Below are 21,478 nucleotides of genomic sequence, written 5' to 3'. Positions count from 1 at the left end.
ATGAGATCATCCAATAGGACTGGCATCCTTATTAAAAAAAGAAGAGACACCAAAAAAAAAAAAAAAAAAAGGACACGATGAAAAGGTGGACATCTGCAAGCTTAGGAGACCTCAGGAGAAACCAAACCTGTCAACACCTTGATCTTGGACCTTCAGCCTCCAGAACTGTGAGAAAATAAATTTCTGTTATTTAAGCCACCCAGTCTGTGGGATTTTGTTATGGCAGCCCTAGCAAACTAGTACAACTATACAGCAGTTTTTGATATACAATTACCAATACACCTTAAAACTTCACACTGTATTATAATGAACTCTATAGGATACTTACTCTAGTTTTCTGCCATTGCCTAAGAAATACAATGCCATCCCTCTGTGCCTAGTATATGCATGGCTTTCTTTTTCCATCAGAGCTTGAAATATACACAACCTCCTTTCTCTTCCATCCCTTCAACTGTGATAATTTCTGATTTCTACTCTTATTTACCACAGTCAGGCATCTCCTTTCCAACACACTCAAAAATGTAACCTGACATATTTGTCACTTGCCACTCTGACACCTTTTCCCCTCTCTCACCCAGCCCTTTACAATCTGCATCACATACACTTCTCAGCCTTGGCACTACTGACATAAGGCATTCAGAAGCATCACTGACCAATGAGAGCACTTCTGGTCCATGAACAAAACAATAACATGGTGCTTTCTATTATTTATCTTTTTGCCCACACCAGTAGGCTATTATCTCTGAGTGTTGCAACTGCTCCTTGAGTTGGGAAAATTCAAATGTTTAACTCTATGTAAGCTTATTAAAGTGAAAAACTCTGCTCTTCAAATATTATCTACAAAGAGACTAGCTGTATTGGTTTCCATCAACAAAACATGTGCTACAAGTTGATTTTTCTACTTACATTGATAGCTCTGTGCTCATTTATCCATAGCTATCCAGTCTCCCTTCTCTGACCAATGTGGTGCCTTTCTACAAAGAAATAGCATTCCAAAAATACAAGTACGTTCAGATAAGAGCATCCCTTACCAACTTGCTCAAGAATAAAGCCTAAAATTTTGTTCTCATTAGAACAGTAGTACAGCAAACAACTAAGTTAATACTTCAAAATACGCACTCATCAAATATTGCCTTATTGCCTCAAAAGTCAAACATTACGGAAAAATGTATCATTTTTATTCCTTCAAGATCTTGACTTTTATCAACACAGTACTGCCAGATCATTTATAGAAAAGTTTAATCTTGCAGAACTGGGTGGTTCAGTCGGTTAAGCTTCCGTCTTCAGCTCAGGTCATAATCTCATGGTCCATGAGTTCAAGCCCTGTGTCGGGCTCTGTGCTGACAGCTCAGAGCCTGGAGCCTGCTTCAGATTCTGTGTCACCCTCTCTCTCTGCCCTTCCCCTGCTCCTGCTCCATCTCTCTCTCTCTCTCTCTCAAAAATAATAAACATTAAAAAAAAAGTTTAATCTTAAAAGTTTTCTTAGGTTTTGATCCTATTAAAAGGGTGCCTTCATTCACTATGTGTCAAAAACCATATTGTGCCAATGACCCAAGTGGGATTCTTTTTTTTTTTATGCTGTGAGATAACAATTCTAAATTAATAACTTATAAGGAATAAGTATTCATGGTAAGTTAACAGTTTTATGTAAAAATAAAAGTTCAAGTTAATCATTATTTTACTGCATGGCAATTAGACATATAGCGAGTCACAAATTATTTACCAGTACATCAATAAAATCTCAGCTATTCTGAATTTTTAGAGAAGTCATTCTAGAAATCCAACTTTTCCAACACTGGAATTTCAGCTCTTTAATTAAGCACTAGAAGTTGTTTTCAAATACTCTGGATGAAATTATTTCCACAACATATTTTTTTTAATGTTTATTTTTGAGAGAAAGACAAAGCACGAGCACAGGAGGGACAGAGGGAGAGGGAGAGGGAGAGAGAGACACAGAATCTGAAGCAGGCTCCAGGCTCTAAGTTGTCAGCACAGACCCTGATGCAGTACTCAAACCCACAAACCGTGAGATCACGACCTAAGACAAAGTTGGATGCTCAACCGACCGAGCCACACAGACACCCCTCCACAACATATTTCTAACTTTATATCTTTTAAAGCAGAGTATACTGAATATAATTCACACATTTCTTAAGAATCTGGAATCTTGTAGTAAATGTCAATTTTTATATGATAGTGATATTCATAAAAACTACTGACACACGTAAGCAAAGTTCTCTGTCCCTATCTCAGTATCAACAGATTGGCTTACTTTTAGTTTATAGAAAAGCTTTTCATGCTTTCAGCCTAACAACCTACAAATGCCCCTCTGTTCTCACTGCTGCTTCTAATCCATGCGGCCTTAGAAACCAAATACTTATTTGAATTGTCTAAAATAAGACTAACCTCTAAATGAAAGCCTAAGGGATTGTCACACAAGTACAGAAATGTTAACCATAGATTTCATGAAATCTCCATTAACCATTTAGAGACTTTTTCCAAAATAATTTTATGGGGGAAATATGGGCTTTATAGTCACACAGGGGTTCAGATCCTACTTTTAGCACTTACTAGTTGTACAGTCCTAGGTAAATAATAAGCCATCTTCCCTAAAAGTTTGCATGCAGTTAAAAGAAATCACCACGATCACCTAATTCACAGTTGCTATGAAGTTAAATGTGATACTAGACATAAAAAAAACAATGACTCGGGGCACCTGGGTGGCTCAGTCAGTTAAGCGTCCGACTTCGGCTCAGGTCATGATCTCACGGCTCGTGAGTTCGAGCCCCGTGTCAGGCTCTGTGCTGACAGCTCAGAGCCTGGAGCCTGTTTCAGATTCCATGTCTCCCTCTCTCTCTCTGACCCTGCCCCGTTCATCCTCTGTCTCTGTCTCAAAAATAAATAAACATTAAAAAAAAAAAAATTTCACAAAAAAAACACAATGACTCTTACAAAGTAGGTGCACAATTAAAAGGTGTACTTTCATCTTTGATTTACAGAAGTTAATGTGGCATATTTGCTGAATTTTATCACCTTTTGTACAGCCAACAAAATTTTCCATTTCTTTTTCAATATTTTTAAGTTCTGTATATCTACATATGGTGTTAGTTTCTCCCACCAAACAGCTTTTGAGTATTTTATGCCTTTCTTGTCCTCTATAACTGAGACTTCTCCTGCATGGCCCAAGCAGCTGAAATCCCTAAGACCGTACTGGGAACATGGAAAAGAATGTACAAACCTAAGTGTTCACACTCTAGATCACAAATAAGCTTTCTAAAGTCAAAGTCTCTGTCCGCTACTTACTAGTAATATAATTTTGAAGCAAGCTAGTCTAGCTCTCTGAGCCTTAATTTCTTCATACTCAAAAAATAATATTGAAGCATCTAGATGGTTCATTCAGTTAAGCATCTGATCCCTGATTTCGGCTCTGATCATGATCTCACAATTCATGAGTTCAAGCCCTCCATTGGGCTTTGTGCTGACAGTGCAGAGCCTGCTTGAGATTCGGTCACCCTCTCTCTGCCCCTCTCCCATTTGCTATCTCTCTCTCAAAATAAGCCAAAAAATAAACAAAAAATAACATCAATCTCCAATAATGTGGCCAGTTATTTGGAACAAAGCAATGAGATTTTCAAAACTAAATAAAACAGAAAACACATATTCGTAAAAGTATCAAAAAGTGACAAGATAGTAGGGAACCATAAGGTCAAAACATAAGAAAGGGCAGGAATTCAGAGAAGAAAGCAGAGTGCTAAAGCCAGGTTAGCCGCTAATCAAAACCAAACTTGGACTTTGATTATCACAGTCTCATAAAGATAGTAGCCCAGGGCCCACCCAAGGCAGTAAGTCTGACAGGACACCCTACACCATACAACTGGAACCCATTAAATCAACCAAAGAAAACCTGTTCCATTCTAACCCATCCCCTTAAAACTGCAAAGAAAGTTGCTTTGGCACTGAACTGTAACAGAAAAGGGGAAAGCAGAGTTCCTGTCAAGTTATAACTTCTTCAGTAAAGGACCAGATGTAAGTACTTTAGGCTTTGGAGGCTACAACCACTCAAACTCCTTTGTTGTAGCTTGAAAACAGCCACAAACGATACAGAAACAAATGAGCATGTTACATTCCAATAACACTTTATTTATGGGCACTGAAATTTTGAGTTTCATATAATTTTCACGTCACAAAATATTATTCTTTTTTTGCCAATCATTTAAAATGTAAAAACCATTCTTAGCTTTCAACCTTACAAAAACCAGGTGGCACAGAGCACAGTCTGCCTTGGGTTGTAACCATAAGACACACCACCATCTAAGGCACCACTAGACTACACACACAGATTTGTGGCCCTAATTCACATCACTTGTATGACCCAAAAAAAAAAAAAAAAACAAACAAAAAAACAGGTTATAGGCATCTAGAACATGCCTGTGCAAATGTCACAAATAATGTCCCAAGAAAGGGCATTACTTAGACCAAGCACAAAGAAAGCAAAACACCATGAACAATAAGCAAACAAAGGTTAGAAACAGATCTACAGGGTGGGGGAGAGAGGAATGTGGGTAATGGGCAATGAGGAGAGCACTTGTTGGGATGAGCACTGGGTGTTGTATGGAAACCAATTTGTCAACAAATTATATTAAAAAAAAAACCAACAAAGTTAATATTCTCATCAAAAAAACCCAGATGTACAAAAATATCAGATATTGTAAATGATCATACACAAAACATAAAATAACCGCTTACTAATGCTGAAAGCAATAAACATGCCTGAAAATATTTGAAAGGAACAAGGACTATACAAAATGACTTGGAAAATACAGAAAACAGCTTATAAAATTGTAAAACACAGTTGAAACTAACTGGAACAGTGAAGAAGAAATTACCCATAATAAAAGAAAAAAAATATTTTTAAAAAGATCACGTAAGAAAAAAAGTTAATAGACAAGTAAATTGGAGATCCAGAAAAGAAAAGAGTATTGAAATTGTAATATCATGTTCTTTTCAAATAGAAGCCAGTAATAAAAAGATGACTAGGAGTAACAAATGGTATCCTTCACACCAATATATATCCCATCCCACATATCCTTCTACAATGTAATGTTCACACTCTTCCCTATGTTCTTTCCCCATTGAACTTGGATGGACCTTTGTAACTGTCTCCATCAACAAAATGCAACAAAGTAAGGCTGTGTGACTTCTGAGATTAATTCAAAAACAGTAACATGGCTGCTACCTAGCATTTTCTTCCTCAGGAATTCCAGTGGTCATACTATAACAACATTTTAAAAGCTCCATGGAAAAATCCACATGGAAAGGAACTGAGGCAGAACTGCCAAACTGAACTGCTCCTGAATTCCTGACACACAAAAACTGTAAACAGGTAACTACGCTCTGGGCTTAACTTGTTATGCCACAACAGATAATTAACATACAAAGGAAATCCTCAGAAGAGTTGTAAATTTTAAAACACAGTCCTGGGGCACCTGGGTGGCTCAGTGGATTGAGCATCTGACTTCGGCTCAGGTCATGACCTCTCAGTTTGAGTTCGAGCCCCGCATCCGGCTCTGTGCTGACAACTCAGAGCCTGGAGCCTGCTGCGGATTCTGTGTCTCCCTCTCTCTCTGCCTCTCTCCCACTCACACTCTGTGTCTCCTTCTCTCTCAAAAATAAATAAACATTAAAAAAAATTTTAATAATAAAAAATAAAACAGTCCTAAATAAACCATGTGACAAATAACTAAATAGAAAATATTTTGGACTAGACTGTAACAAGATACTTATGAGATGCAGCTAAAGCAATATTTGACAGGGATATTTATAACCCTAAATAGGTATAACAAAAAAAAATAATTAGGAATTGTCTATTCAAGAAAATAGGAAAAGAATAGCAAAATAAACCTACAACAAGTATGGGAAAATAATAGAAATGAGAAATAAAATAAAATATATATTGGAAAGGTCCAACAAAGCCAGAAGTTGGGTCTCTGTAAAAACTATAAGTTGCCAAACCTCTGGCAAGAATGCTGAGTAAAAGAAAGGGAAAGGGATCAGAAATGACAACAGGGACAAAAACTACCAATGCTGCAAACATTACAACAGTAAGAGGATTTTTTTTTAATACAGATGAAATTGAAAAAATATCCTAGAAATATATTTAACTCAGCAAAACTTACTCAAGAAGACAGAAAATTTAAATGGTCCCATTAAAAAACAAAACACAATGACTCTAAAAAAAAAAAAAAAAAAAAAAAAATCTTCCCACAAAGAAAACTCCAGAGCTTTACCAGCAAGTTCTCCCAAATACTCAAGGAATCTTAAATAAATTCTTCCCAATTCTTTTTATGAAGCTGGCATAACTCTGAAACCAAAAATCCTGGTAAGGACCAGACTAGAAAGAGAAATCTTAAGCCAATCTTACCCCTGAACTGGTATGCAAAAATTAAAAACAAATACTGGCAAACAAAAACCAGCATCATAATATGCTGTCATCAAGTTAGGCATATCCCAGGAAAGCAAAGACAAATCCAATATTAATATCAGATAGCCAGTTAATATAATCAACCATGCTTCAAGAAATCCATAAAAATTCAATATTTATTCATGTCTCAAAAGGAGTCTTTGTAAACTAGAAATTGAAGAAAACTTCCTTAATTTGATACAAGGTACCTACAAAAACCTTCAGCATACTTAACAGGGAAAGCCTAAACATTTCTCCTCTGGTATCAGGAACAAAATAAGGATGGCCATTATCTACTTCTATCAACATTATACTGGTGATCCTAAGCAAAATAGGAAACCAAGAAGAAAATAATAAAAGGCATTACCAACAAGGAATAGAACCAAGAAACAGAGTTTAGAAATACAAAACAAAACTGTGGTACAAAAACAGACACGCAGACCAACGGAACAGAATAGAGAACCCAGAAATGGACCCACAAACATATGGCCAACTAATCTTTGACAAAGCAGGAAAGAATATCCAATGGAATAAAGACAGTCTCTTCAGCAAGTGGTGCTGGGAAAACTGGACAGTGACATGCAGAAGAATGAACCTGGACCACTTTCTTATACCATACACAAAAACAAACTCAAAATGGATCAAAGACCTAAATGTAAGACAGGAAGCCATCAAAATCCTCAAGATGAAAGCAGGCAAAAACCTCTTTGACTGTGGCCCCAACAACTTCTTACTCAACACGTCTCCAGAGGCAAGGGAAACAAAAGCAAAAATGAACTACTGGGACCTTATCAACATAAAAAGCTTCTGCACAGTGAAGGAAACAATCAGCAAAACTAAAAGGCAACCAACAGAATGGGAGAAGATATTTGCAAATGACATATCAGATAAAGGGTTAGTAACCAACATCTATAAAGAACTTATCAAACTCAACACCCAAAAAACAAATAATCCAGTGAAGAAATGGGCAAAAGACAGGCATAGACACTTCTCCAAAGAAGACATCCAGATGGCCAACCAACACATGAAAAAATGCTCAACATCACTCATCATCAGGGAAATACAAATCAAAACCACAATGAGATACCACCTCACACCTGTCAGAATGACTAACATTAACAACTCAGGCGACAACAGATGTTGGCGAGGATGCAGAGAAAGAGGATCTCTTTTGCACTGTTGGTGGGAATGCAAGCTGGTGCAGCCACTCTGGAAAACAGTATGGAGGTTCCTCAAAAAATTAAAAATAGAACTACCCTACAACTCAGCAATTGCACTACTAGGCATTTATCCAAGGGATACAGGTGTGCTGTTTCTAAGGGCATGTGCACCCCAATGTTTATAGCAGCACTATCAACAATATCTAAAGTATGGAAAGAGCCCAAATGTCCATCGATGGATGAATGGAGAAAGAAAATGTGGTATATATATACAATGGAGTATTAGTCGGCAATCAAAAAGAATGAAATCTTGCCATGTGCAACTATGTGGATGGAACTGGAGAGTATTATGCTAAGTGAAATTAGGCAGTCAGAGAAAGACAAACATCATATGACTTCACTCATATGAGGACTTTAAGAGACAAAACAGATGAACACAAGGGAAGGGAAACAAAAATAATATAAAAACAGGGAGGGGGACAAAACAAAAGAGACTCATAAATATGGAGAACAAACTGAGGGTTGCTGGAGGGGCTGTGGGAGGGGGGTTGGGCTAAATGGGTAAGGGGCATTAAGGAATCTACTCCTGAAAGCATTGCTTCACTATATACTAATTTGGATGTAAATTTTTAAAAATAAAAAATAAAGTTAAATTACAAAAAAAAAAAAAAAGAGTATGCTACATGATTGGGAGCCATTTAGTTTTTTGCATAGAAAATTTTGGGTGTGCTAGGAACTTTAAGTTTAATGTAGGAAGTTAAGAAACATTTTAGAGGCTATACTGTAGACTACTTGATAGATTCTTGTTCCAAATAAGTCTTTGTGGACTGTGCCATCTATGAGGAATCCCAGGGAAAATGTTTACATTTTGCATACACTGAAGAAATTTTCTGTAATTTGCTTAATCTGTAATAGCATTTCTGAGTATTTTCCTTTTTCCGTGTGTATGGTTTTCTTCTATCTTCAATTATTAGTATTCTAATAAAAGCATTTCAATTTGAATAAAAAAAAAAAAGAGTATGTTACAAGTACAGGAACAGACCAATAGAACAGAGGAACAAGGCCAGAAACAGACCTACACAAATATGGATACTTGATATAGGTCAGATGTGGCATTGAGATCAGTATAGAAAAGATGAAATGTTCAAAATCAGTGCTAGGACAATCAAGTATCCATTTGGGATGGGAAAGAATGGGAAGTATCCATTTGGGATGGGACCTCCCATTATACATGAAGTCTATCCCAAATAAAGAGCAAATCTGTGAAAGGTTAAAACTTGAAAGCTCTTAGTAGATCATATTCAAGAACATCTTTAACATAGCCTAGAAAAGGGTTTCTTTAAAAAGATTCAATAAGTACTAGCCAAAGTTGATAAATTCAACTATGTTAACACTGAGAAATTCTGTTGATCAACAAGCACCAACAAGTCAAAAACATAACTTGTAACAGGTATAACTGAAGGACCAGTCTCCAAAACACATACAGAATTCCTAAAAATCAGTAAGAAAAGCAGAAAAAAACTGGGCAAACAACTTGAACAGGCACATCATATGAAGAAAACTCAAATGGGGGTGTCTGGGTGGCCCAGTCAGTTAAGCATCTGGCTCGTGATTTTGGCTCAGGGCATGATCTCACGGTTCGTGGATTCGAGCCCCATGTGGGGCTCCATGCTGACAGCACAGATTCTGCTTGGGAGTCTCTCTCCCTCTCTCTCTGTCCCTCCCCACCCTCAAAATAAACTTTAAAAAGAAAAAGAGAAGAGAGAGAAAGAAAACTCAAATCTATGAAAAGATGTTCAACTTAATGAGCCATCATGGAAATGCAAATTAAAATTATGGCATACCATCACACCCTTCACACTGGCAAAAATTAAGAGTCTGACAATACCAAGTGTTAAAAATGTAGAGCAATGGAGGGGCAACTTGCTGGCTTAGTCAGTGGAGCATGCAACTCTTGATCTTGGGGCTATGGGTCAAGCCCTACACTGGGTGTAGAGATTACTTAAAAATAAAATCTTTAAAAAAAAACAACAACAACAGAGCAATGGGAACTTATATACTGTGTTGGAGAAAGTATAAATTAAAATAATTCTGAAAAACACGTTGCCATTATCAAAGTTGAACATGTGCATACCTCACAACTTAGCAGTTCCATTCCTATAAATTCTAGAGAAACATTTATACACTTGAAAATATGAAACAGGTAGAAGAGCACTTACCACCAAATTATTTGTATAACAGCAAGAAAATGAAATCAACTCAAATGTCCATCAAAAATAGAATGAATAGGGGCACTTGGGTGGCTCAGTCAGTTAAACGTCCAACTCCTGATCTCAGCTCAGGTCATGATCTCACAGTCCGTGAGTTCGAGCCCTGCATCAGGCTCTGTGCTGACAGCTCAGAGTCTGGAGCCTGCCTTGGATTCGTCTCGCTCTCTCTCTGCCCCTCCCCTGCTCACACACTGTCTCTCTCTGTCTCAAAAATAAATAAAACATTAAAAAAAAATTTTTTTTTAAAAAGGGAAGGGAGAGGCAATCCTGATTTGTTGGCCTGGGTGATGACAACACAAATATTTACTTCAAAATTTTCTTTAAATTGCAAGTTTTATTCACTCTCCTATATATATGAATAAAAGGAAAAGTAAACTGCATACCATTGCTATAGTAATTTAATACAATAAAGCAACCTATGGGGCACAGGGTTACCTGGGTGGCTCAGTCGGTTAAGCATCTGACTTCAGCTCAGGTCATGATCTCACCGCTCCTGAGTTTCAGCCCCACACGGAGCTCTGTGCTGACAGTTCAGAGCCTTGAGCCTGTTTCCAAATCTGTGCCTCCCTCTCTCTCTGCCCCTCCCCCTGCTCACTTTCTGTCTCTCTCTCTCTCAAAAATAAATAACACATTTAAAGAATTAAAAAAAACAATAAAGCAACCTATGTAAGTCTGGTACCTAGTGCGCATTCAAAAAAAAAAAAAAAGGCTACTATAATTATATAATTTTTAGTATTTCCCCAAAGTTGCTTATGGTAGATACTGAAAAATTTTGTTCAGTAAATGAAACAAATTCAGATGATAAACACACTTAGCATGGTGAACACTGCCTAATGGGTAACTGCATAGAATTGTGGATCACCTACGCTGTACAGCTGTAACTAATACAACATTGCATATTAACTATACTTCCATTTTAAAAAAAAAACAATAAACGAAACATTACTTTCAAGCACTGGAGTAAAAGACAATTTAGATCTGAATGGCTAGGTTCCCTAACTTCCAATTTCTATTTCACAAGCCCCATAGCTTGAATTCCTTCTATCCTAACAGGTGCCCTTCCCTTTCCCTTTGGTATTCTTGATCTCTTACTTTTTATTTATACTCATAGTATACATCTTATTATACATCAGACTATACGCAACTGTCACAAAATGCTTGGAATCCCAAAATCTGAGAGATTTAAGGCAGAAAAGAAGAAGAAAGGCTAAAGTGAGGGAGGGGGAAGTTGTAGAAAAAAAGTGAAGACAAACTTGAGTTATCCTTACATGAAAACACCCAGGACATCAGGTTTTTAGTTCCAATGCTTTAAAGAAGCCAAGAAGCAGAGGAAGAAAAAGCAAGTGAATCATCTATTGTCTGACCCTCGTATCATACAACAATAAAAGCAGATTAACATTAACACCAATGACCTAATATACAAGGGGAAGAAAGTATACTATGTCCCAAAACATACCATGAAATTCTCTTCACAACAACAACAACAAAACACAACAAAGCCCACTCAAACTATAGCTCTCTGGAACAAATCAACTCCTTCTCAATTACTTGGGGAAGACACTTTTTTTTTAATTAATTTATTCCATATGTATTACTTACAGTCCAAAAAATTAAACACAAATATCCATCAGATCCAGATTCATTAAAATTATGGCACAGCAGAATATTATGCCTCCATGAGAAAGATCCGAATGTACCAATATGGAGTGCTCTCCAGAATATATTAAGTGGAGAAAAATAAAGCTACAGAACAGTATATATAGATATTGCTCATGCACGCATGCATGTGCACACACACACACACACACACACACACACACACACCTTTGGCATATGAAGGGAGAATACACACATACATCTTATTTTTCAAAGAGAAAAAATACCGGAATGACTGATCAAAAACTCACAAAAATGTTACCTTTACAGGAGCAAGGAGGAAACAGAATAGAAGAGACAGGGATAAAAATGAGATTTCTATATATGCCTTTTCATTTGATTTCTCCTTTGAACTATGTAAGTGTTTCATATATTCAAAGAGTAATATTAAACAAACAAAACAAAACAAAAAAAGGGGGGGGGAGCAAACCCTAAAATGAAAAACAAATGGATCTAACTACATACCTATCAAATTGGTAACAATCACACCGAGAAAATAATGATTTCAAGTGACTTTTAAATATAGTACTAACAATAAGTATATCCTTATTGGGATACATTCTAAGGACAAAATGAAATGCAAAAAAATTTTAAGCTTCACTGAGTAGGTTTATTTATCTTGAAACTATTTAAGGTGTACTTTAAATATATACATATACATAAAGGTTAAGAAAAACTAAGGTTTTCAATGTAAAAGAGATTAAACTTAAAAAAAAAAAAAAAAAAGGAAAGAAATACCCACAGAGTTAAATTTGAATTAGAATTATCAATATGACCTCATGCTTTTTTTCCCCTCCAGACAAGGCAAGGCCTAGAAGTAGTGACATCCCCATAAAAAGGAGCATATTTAGCATCCAGATATTGGTTTCTAAATATCATCCTCCATTATAAGGAGACAGAGCTCCTGAAGAGAAACTGCTAATTGAAATCTAAAGCAGGAAAAGTCCATGGTGAGCCAAGGTATCTAATACTCAAAAGTAAGGACTCATTCAATGACTAATAATGCATTTATGCAAAAAGAACTGAGGGCTATGCTTGGAGGGGCTCCCAATGCCCTTATTTGAGACCATTTGAGCACCAAAAAGAATAATGTCTGTAACTTATTGTAATTCAACAAAGAAAAATCCAAGAGATCATAACAACATTCATTTGTTACCATTGTAATAACTCATAGACCAACTTCTCATTCTGAAAATTAGATGAGAAAGAATTAAGCATTTATTTACTCTGCCCTTTAGGAAGAACTATAGTTCATTCCCAGTTGCTGGAAGGTTATAAAGCTCTTGTTAACTGAAGAATGATAGCTAGTAAGTGTAAAAAAAAATAATAGAATTAGAAAAATCACTAATTTTCAAGTTTCAATTAAATAACTGAATTGCCTAAGGTTCAACAAAGGATGCTAAAATTATGAGGTAAGGCACACTGAATAATGGAATTTTTTATGGTACCAAAGTATCACCCCCACAAATTATTGTATTTGATCACAGTAGGAAAAATACACTTCTACAATGGAGAGTCAGCAAACACCAACTTTAAACTTCATAAAACTTAGATTACTAATAGTGACATTATGTACCTCCCATAATATGCAACATGAAATATAACATCACCTATGAAGTATTCTTGCCAAAACTTTTTTAATATGCATCTAACTCAAGCCTTTAAAATATAACTTCCAATTTACAAAATAGACAGTGAACAAAGGAATAAGTTAAACAAAAGCACAAAGAAACAATCAGGTAACTCTAGAAAACAGGCCATTCTACAAGAATGATCTCGTCTTCTCAAAGAAATGTCAATCATGAGAGAAACAGGAGTGGAGGAAGGAAATTTTCTAGATTAAAAGAGACTAAAAAGATAATCAAATGCAATACAAAAATCTTGACTGAATTCTGGTTTGAAAAAATCATTTTATGGGACAAATGGGAAAATTTTAAATATAGACTGAATATTAAATGCTATTAGGAAATGACTTATTTTTCTAGGTGTTGGTAATGGCACTGTGGTGATGTACAGAATATCTTTTTTTTTTTTTTTTTTTTTTAAGTTTTATCTAAATAATCTCTACACCCAACATGGGGCTCTCAAACCAAAGATCAAGAGTCAGTCACATGCTCTTCCAACTGAGCCAGCCAGGCACCCCAAGAATATTTATTTTCTTAGGAGATATATGCTGAAGTATTTTGAGATAAACATCATAATAGTCACAGCTTTCAAAAGGCTCAGTGAAAGTATACACATGTCCATACGTATAAAGAACAATAAAGCAAATACGGATGGGCCATTGATAACCTGAATCTAGGTGGCAGACATATCAATGTTCTTTGTCCTAATCATTCAATTTTTTCATTATTTTCTAAGTTTTTTTATTATTAAAAAAAAAGTAGGGGAGAGGCTAGAAGAGAACCAAAAGAAGGTAGAGTTTCAAAAGAAAGTAAGGAAAAAATACGATCTAAAAATCATTTATGAACACATATCCACACAGTCATCTGAAGAACTTTCTTCTTTATATTTAAAAAGAAAAAGGGGCACCTGGGTGGCTCAGTCTTGTTAAGCATCCAACTTCGGCTCAGATCGTGATATGACCTCAAGCCTCCCAAAGGCTCTGTGCTGACAGCTCAGAGCCTGGAGCCTGCTTCAGATTCTGTGTCTCCGTCTCTCTCTGCCCCTTCCCAAGTAGCGTGCATGCGCGCTCTCTCTCTCTCTCTCCCTCTCTCTCGCTCTCTCTCAAAAATAAACATTAAAAAAAATTTTTTTAAAGAAAAAAAATCCAGAGATTACTCAACCCACTATCATCTGATCAATATAAGTAAACAGATTTCAAACAAATACTTACACATTACAAATAGCAGTAGTACTACAATCTGTCAATGATTTAAGGAATGTTTGTCATTGGCAAACAGAACATTGTCTTATGATACCTCAATTGAAGTATCATAACACATTGAATCAAAATACATTCTAACATCCATTAAACTTATATAGTAAGAAATCAAGAAAAGCATTTCTTTGAAACTTCTTGAATTCAAAAATATTATCACAGTTGAAAGACAGCTAGCCGACTTTCTACGATTTACTTCTATTAGCAACAAATTTTGATTAGCCATTTATTCTAAACGCCACACAATGAATTCTTTAAATTCCTGACCTCATATTTAAATATAACAAGAAATAGACATATTTTCAGGAGAAAAGGAAAATTTGTTGAATATCAACTATGTGCCTAGTGCTTTACACAAAGTTTTTTTAACTCTAAATGATAATCTTGTGTCAGGTAAGTATTTCCAATTTGAGAGATGCACATTCTTAAAGCTCAGAAATGTTAAGTGACTTGCCTATAAATGACAGCTTATAAATGATGAGGCTGGAAACTGAATTGAGGTTGTTGGAAATCCAGGTTTGAAAGTCCATATTCTTTCTACTTGATTGGCCTTAATGGACTTAAATTAATATTTGCAGACAGAAAAGCCCATCTAAGGAAAAAGTATGTTTAAAAGAATACCTTCATATTCAAAGAGCTACATAATGTCAAAGAAAAATCAAAACTGAGAAAAAGAAAAAATACACTCTAAAATGATTGCTGGTTGTAAAAAAAAAAAAAAAAATTCTTAGCAAGCCAGCTGTCTATGACATAGGACAGCTAGTACTTTCCTCACTGTACATGTAAAATTACACTCCGGTTGCCCGCTGGATGACCCCACTGCCAAAATATGCTAGCAACATAATTCACATTAAAACTCAGAGGCCAAACGCCATTTGGAAAGTGTTTTACATGTTTACTATACACATCTTCATCAAGTTCACCATTCAAAATTAATAGGCTATTTTCAACAAATATTCTTTGATCTATCATATTATTTTCTACCACTCTGAAATATTAAACTTATAAACAAGAAAATCTACTTAAATATAAACATCCCACAACTGAATATTAGAATATTAGTAGAATGTGATTTCAAATTTGTCTGTTGCATGTAAGTATGCGAAAATTACATTTCTGTAATATAACAAATTATATTCGTTCTACAGGATCACAATCCCGATACCTGTCTCTCGTATGTCTAAAGATACACACAAAATATGTAGAAAAAAACATTAAAAGAGTTTTCCCATTTAAAATTAAACCCTCTTTGAACTGGATTAGTAACTAGAAAAGGGCATGAGGTAGCTTACGGAGATGTAGAAATATTCTGCATTTTACCATGGGTGTTGGTTACACTGGTGTGTTTACTTGGTGAAAATTCACTTAGGATCTGTGTACTTTTTTGTATACTTTAAAATTTATAAAAAAAACATTATACACACACACACATACATATTTTTTTTAATCCCCAATCTAAGTCTTCCTTCCTATATAGTAGGGATAAAAAAAGAAGTTAAATACACAAGTAATTAGGAATTTCATTTGAGAGCTATGATAGACATAAGCACTAAGGAGGAGCACACAGGAGTGGCATCTAACTCAATCTAGAAGAAGTAAAAGAAATCTTCCTGAAGATATACCTGAAAGAAATCCTGTAGGTCAGATAGGAATTAGCCAAGCAAAGAATGGGTGAAGGGAAAGACAGGAAAGGAAGAGAGATGCAAAGACAAGAGAAAAAAGCACCTTATCTGGGCGGAAGCCTAAGTTCAATAAGGGTGGATCAAAGAATTTAAGGAAGAGAGCATGGGAGGAAAGCCTAGAAAAGTAATAGGTCATAAAGAATCTCACATATATGCCATGCTACAATTAAGCTTTATCCTGAAAGCAATGAGAAGACACTGAAGATCTTTCAATAGGAAAGGACATGATCAGATTTGTATTTGTACTACAAATGTCAACTATAGTGTCTGCCATGCTTGCAATCCCATTTTGTGAGAAATTAGCCCACACACTGCCCTGTGCTTTTCACCATTATGATCCTGCCCCACACCCACATGCACAAATAAACACATGGCCAACACTAAATGGCCAGGACTGATCACATGTCCCAAGTACACAGGCTTACTAGTAGCCCATGAGAAAAAGAGCTGAGCCCAAGAGATGGTTTCTTAGAAATTCAAACCAGAAAATCCTAGGGAAAAGGAAGAAGTTAACAAACAGCTCAAGTTAAAATGCCAGCATCCAGGAGGCAAAATGTTGGCACAGGAGTAACACAGTAGTTATAAGGAGGCATAAATTGGGAATAAAGGGAAGCTGTGAGAGGAAAAACTGGAGTAGGGAGAAAAAAAGAGAAATCGTAAAAGTATCTAAGACACATTAACCACAGAGCACTAGGAGTGAAATATGTATTTTTCTGCTTTTAGTTTTATTAAACTCCTGTTCTTCTTGAGACCAAGGTGTTCAACTTTTCCTAGGTTCCCTTCTGCATGTTTCCTTTTAAAAAGCACTCCACTACTTACTGTAACTTGAGTCTCTTTGCAAATGAAAGACTCTAACTAAAAGAGCATTTTAGAACACCTAATCTGGCAGCAGTGCAGAGAATGAATTGGAGGGTAAGACAAAACAAGAGGCAGAAAAGAGAAAGCAACAAGACTGCTTAGAACACATTACAGGAGCACCAGAGACATTCCTGGTTAAAATAAAATAGAAACAACAAAAACAACAATAAATATGAAATTATCATGAGGGAGAATGTGGAGCACTTAGTGACGTTGGTAGTAAGGTACAGAGTGGACAATGATTCACAGGTTCCTGAAGACTTCTCCAGGAGAGAGTGGCGCCATTCACCAAGATAGGAAATCAAAAACAAAAATTTTTGTTGCAGTTTGTCTCCCTCTCCCCTCTCCTTTTTGGAAGAAAGAGAAGCAGAGAAGAGTTTTTATTTTGCACACATTTGAAGTGCTTGTGAAATGTGAATCCAAGAGGAGATATCCATTAGCAGTGATTCATAAGGAAAAGTTAGAGATCTATACAGCAGCTCTAAACTTAGAAATACATAGAATCGGGGGGGGGGGGGGGGGGGGGCACCTGGGTGGCTCAGTCGGTTGAATGTCTGACTTCAGCTCAGGTCATGATCTCACAGTTCATGTGAGATCCCACAGTTCATGGGTTTAGTCCTACGTCGGGCTCTGTGCTGACAGTTCAGAGCCTGGAGCCTGCTTGGCATTCTGTGTCTCCCTTTCTCTCTGCCCCTCTCCCACTCACACTGTCACTGTCTCTCTCAAAAATAAACAAACATTAAAAAAAAAAAAGTCAATGTTAGATTTTTAAAACATAAACCACCAGGGGTGCCTGGGTGGCTCAGTCGGTTAAGCATCCGACTTCGGCTCAGGTCATGATCTCACAGTCCATGAGTTCGAGCCCCGCATCAGGCTCTGTGCTGACAGCTTGGAGCCTGGAGCCTTCTTCAGATTCTTTGTCTCCCTTTCTCTAACCCTCCCCCATTCACGCTCTGTCTGTCTCAAAAATAAATAGACATTAAAAAAAATTTTTTTAAACATGAACCAAAATTTTTTGACTAATATTTATTTTAAATTAAGTTAATACAACTAAAAAATCATGCAAACTAGGAAACACTATTCTTGGTAAACCATATTTTCAAATATCCTACACTTCTCTACAAACAAAGAAGACTGAACAAACATCTACAATAGTAAAATTCAAATGATTAGAAAAGATGGGTTTATAGTACTAATTTCTACGGAGGTTTTACTTTTTAAAAAAATCTAATTTTACTCCCATTTCCCTCATAAACTAAGGCATTATTGTTAACTAAGGGAAAAAACTATTAAATCACATTAGACTGTGAACCTCACTATTGATACGTAAACCCTAATAAGATTTTTTAAAGAACTTAATCACTTGGGGCACCTGGGTGGCTCAAGTCAGTTGAGCATCTGACTTTGGCTCAGGTCACGATCTCACACAGTTCGCGAGTTCAAGCCGGGTCCAGCATCTGGCTCTATGCTAACAGCTCAGAGCCTGGAGCCTGCTTCAGATTCTATGTCACCCTCTATCTCTCTCTCTGCCACTCCCTTGCTTGTGGGCTCTCTCTCTCAAAATAAACAAACTTAAAAAAAATTAATCACTTACTTTACTAGCTTTAGACATTCAACTTCTATCTGTAATGTAAATGTTGGATTTCTGTCCTATAATCTTTTCTCCTCTCATTTATACCTTTTGCCCCCAAATCTATTACTATCAATCCAGAATTTGATAATGAGCTTAAGACACAAATCCAGCTGCCTCCTGGCCGTCAGTATCTGACAGAAATATAATCACCCAAATCCAACCTGTCACAAATTCTTTTTTGACAAAAATAAAAATCCCATTCCTCCCTTCTATCAATTCCCACTTCAGTGAAAGGCACAAGCTAGAAACCTAAATCTTCTATGAACCTTCTCCCTAATTCCAAACCCAATGAAATCACCAAGTCCTCTCTACTCCCAATACCCAAATCCAGACTCCCTATCATCATTTGCCTAATATTCCTGCCCTTAGCCTTAGACTACCCTTTAATCCACCCTCCTCACTGCAGCCAGTGACCTTTTAAAAATGCAAATCTGATCATTTCAGTCCCCGACTTTATATCCTTCAATAACTTATTTGATAAATATTATAATCACCATCAAAGCTAATGAATCACTCCGTGAAAGCTCGGAGGTTCAATGAGAACTATAGTTATATCCTTTTTTGTAGGTTCAATACAAAAGAATCACCAGGAAATTTTTTTAAATCCTGATAATTATTTACAACATACATGTAACAGCTGATACACTAAAAGAAAAGCAAATGAGACCGTTTGTAAAAGCAAAGACTAAAAATAATGTCAAGATCATAAAAAGAGAATACTATACAGCCCATGAATGTGGCATGTCCATATGTACTCTAATTGAATGAGCTCTAGGCTCTACTATCAAGTGAGGGGCAGTGAGGGGAGGTATAGAGTGTATAGTATTGCAAGCATTTGTGGTGCATTTTAAGAATATATTTGAGAATATAAATTTAAAAATCACAGGAAGGACCCACATAAAGATGGAAATAGTAGTTGCCTCTAAAAAGTAAAAACAGGTGGTTGGAGGATAAAGGGGGAAGAGAAACTTTTTGCTGCATACTCTTTAGAACCTTTTGACTTGTATACTATGTCTAGTTATTACCTGTAATTTTAATATGATTTTCTCCCGCTTCAGTTTCACACACACAAAAGAAAAAATTTTAAAGTACTAACTACAAAAACCTCACTATATACTTCATCCCTAGGTACTGATCACTTAGTGCATCATTACGTTTCCTTCTTGAAAACTCAGGAGTTCAACTTCCACAAACAAGATTTTATTCACTATTTCACTACTGCTGAGAAGGCTGTTGGTAATGACATCAGTCAACACTGCATGATAACTGTACTTGCTCCTTGGAAAAGGAGCAGCACCAGGTAGCAGAAATTTATTACTAAATTGACATTAAAATCTTCAGGGATTAAGGAAAGCTACAAGTCTTATTTTTCCGGAAAATTCAAAAAACACGTTAAAAAAAAAAAAAAAAAACAATCCCCTTGTGTCACTCAAAAACAAAACAAAAAATGTGTAAAAATCTTCCAGAAAGGGAAGCAAATGATACTACATGGAGACACAGTCACATCCCTTAATGTAATGTGATTTAATTCTTATAGAGGTCCCTAAATGTCAGACTGGACTACCTCACACGTTCTGCAGAAGAGACAAGATGAGAAGCAGGCTGTATGACCTTATATTAGCACACACACCCCTGCCCTGGGCCCGCACTCTTCCCTGTCCCTCCCTCCTTTGGGTATCAGTTAGTCCCCTTAGGTCCCACGGGGGGGAGGGCGGGGTGGGGGGAGTAGGGAGTACACTAGGTTAAGCAAACACCCCTCCAGGATTTAAAGGCAAAACTCTTCCAACCAAAGAAAAGGGAAAGATAACAAGGTCTGCCTGAGAGGACTGGGGGAGAGGCTGCTGTCTGATGGTGTCTACAGAGGGGCTGACACCAGATCCACTGGGAGGAGAGAGCATCAAGAACAGACTACCCGCAAGGCGAGGAGGGTAGGGTTGACGGGAAGCGAGCTGGGAGGGGTCCGCAGGCAGGGGGTGGGCTGCAAGGTCGCTCTGGGTTAGGGGGCGGCCGCGCCTGGGTGTCAGAGGAACTGTGACCGGGTCAGCTTACGGGAGGCCGTAACGGAGTCTGGAGGCTCCACGAGGAGTCCTAAGAGAGTCCGAAGGGGGTTCTAACGGGCTGTGCTGGGGATGGGGGGCCGTGACAGAACCGTCCGGGAGCTGGCGGGCCGGAGTGGTGTCTGACCAATGGAAGATACGATGGGTGGGGTCTACCGGGGACCCAGCGCAGCGATCCGGTGTCTGGGAGGCTCCTAGGCAGACCCGCTCACGGGGCGTCTCCGCTGGGGCGGGGCTGCCCCAAAGGAGCCAAAGAGCGAGACCGAGACGTGGGCCGGGCCGGGCGGCAGGGCCTCTGGGCGGCTTGGGCGGGTCTTACCTCGGGCTCCGCCGCGGTGGCCACTGCAGCCCCCTCCTCTTCGGGAAACGCCACCTCCTACCCGCGGCCCCAGGGTCAGGGCGCCGGAGACCGCAGAGGCTGAGGCCACCAAGAGTCAAACGGTTCCAGGAGGGTGGGCCCAGCTGCCTCAGGGTCCGGGAGAGCGGCCGCCGCGCATCCCCCGCCCTGTCAGAGAGACTCCGCCCGGCCCGCGAGGGCACATCCCCCGCCGCACCCCGCCCAGAGAGCACGCGTCGGACCGTCGCCTCAGCCGCTGTCGCCGCCTCTGCCGGTGCCGCGGATGCCTCCTCCGCCGCCTCTCACAGTCCTTGCGGTACCCTCAGCAGCCACCGCCAACCGCCGCCGCGTCCCTCGTCCGCTCAGGCCCGCGCGCCCCCGACCCCGCGCACGCGGCCCCGCCCCGAGCGACTCCTCGGCTGCAGACGAGCAGGCGCGCGCGCACTTACCTCCCACGCCCCCTACCGCCTGCCGGAGCCGGCCA

The 21,478-nt window shown here is 38.1% G+C and overlaps 1 protein-coding gene across 1 annotated transcript in view; it reads right to left on the bottom strand.

The window, feature by feature from the left end:
* The window catches only part of MYO9A (myosin IXA), a 282,825-nt gene extending 261,450 nt beyond the window's left edge, over positions 1 to 21,375 (bottom strand). The window contains exon 1 of the mRNA XM_042941515.1: positions 20,977 to 21,375. The gene's annotated coding sequence lies outside the window, so the exon portion shown is untranslated. The remainder of the gene's footprint in view (positions 1 to 20,976) is intronic.
* Positions 21,376 to 21,478: the final 103 nt, after the last annotated feature.

Source organism: Panthera leo, chromosome B3 (genome assembly GCF_018350215.1).
Source record: "Panthera leo isolate Ple1 chromosome B3, P.leo_Ple1_pat1.1, whole genome shotgun sequence".
NCBI classification, from domain to species: Eukaryota; Metazoa; Chordata; class Mammalia; order Carnivora; family Felidae; genus Panthera; species Panthera leo.
This window is presented reverse-complemented; position numbering and strand designations above follow the sequence as displayed.